Source organism: Pteronotus mesoamericanus, unplaced genomic scaffold, assembly GCF_021234165.1.
Source record: "Pteronotus mesoamericanus isolate MK-2021 breed Mesoamerican mustached bat unplaced genomic scaffold, CSHL_Meso_final scaffold_85, whole genome shotgun sequence".
NCBI classification, from domain to species: domain Eukaryota; kingdom Metazoa; phylum Chordata; class Mammalia; order Chiroptera; family Mormoopidae; genus Pteronotus; species Pteronotus mesoamericanus.
In genome coordinates, this window is record NW_026555329.1 from 59,884,579 (window position 1) to 59,885,512 (window position 934).

Consider the following 934-nt stretch of genomic DNA (forward strand, 5'->3'; position numbering starts at 1 on the left):
GTAATTCTGGATTGGTCCTGGGAGGAGGTTAGTGTAGCTTCTGCTTGCTCTTCTGTCATCTTGGATCTTTCTCCCAATTAAGTCTTATAATCCAAGTGTCATTCTACAAAACCAACTTACCCTTGGCCCAGGTCAAACAAGTAATGTTATAGAAATAATTATATTTATATCTTTTATGTGTTCAACACTAATATTTAAAATTCCCCCAAAATATCTAACAGGGCCAAATAAGGCTTTTGAAATTAAGAAAAAGTATTTGTCTCTTGACAAACTCTAGATTTTAAGTTTTGATTCACCATTGATTCTAGAGGTCAACTCTGATATCCAAAGTAGAATGATAATCTTTTTGTTCTAGAATTACATTTTCCTCTCTTCCCTAAGATTTAGATCTCTTGTTGAAAGAGACTGCCTTATAGACAAGGAAGATATGGAAAGTGGTAAAAATACGCCCATTAAAATCACTTCAGGGCTAGCTTTGGCAGCACATATACTAAAATTGGAATGATACAGAGAAGATTAACATGGCCCCTGTGCAAGGAAGACATGCAAATTCGTGAAGCGTTACATATTTTTAGCAAGAAGAAAAATAAAGTACCTAGGAATAACTTTAACCAAAGAGGTAAAAGACCTGTATGCAGAAAACTATACAACATTGAAGAAAGAAATTAAGGAAGACACAAATAAATGGAAGCATATACTGTGCTCATGGATTGGAAGAATTAATATCATCAAAATGTCCATACTACGCAAAGCAATTTATAGATTCAACTCAATCCTTATTAAGATACCAATGACATATTTCACAGAAATAGAACAGACATTTCAAAAATTTATATGGAACCACAAATGACCCCAAATAGCCGCAGCAATTTTGAGAAAGAGAAACAAAGTAGGAGGGATCACAATACCGGACATCAAACTCTACTACAAAGCC

General features: G+C 34.2%; 1 non-coding gene across 1 annotated transcript; it reads left to right on the forward strand.

Moving 5' to 3' along the window:
* Nucleotides 1-466: 466 nt before the first annotated feature.
* On the forward strand, nucleotides 467-573 carry LOC129063620 (U6 spliceosomal RNA). The gene has a single exon (XR_008528388.1). It is a non-coding gene; the product is annotated as a U6 spliceosomal RNA (small nuclear RNA).
* Nucleotides 574-934: the final 361 nt, after the last annotated feature.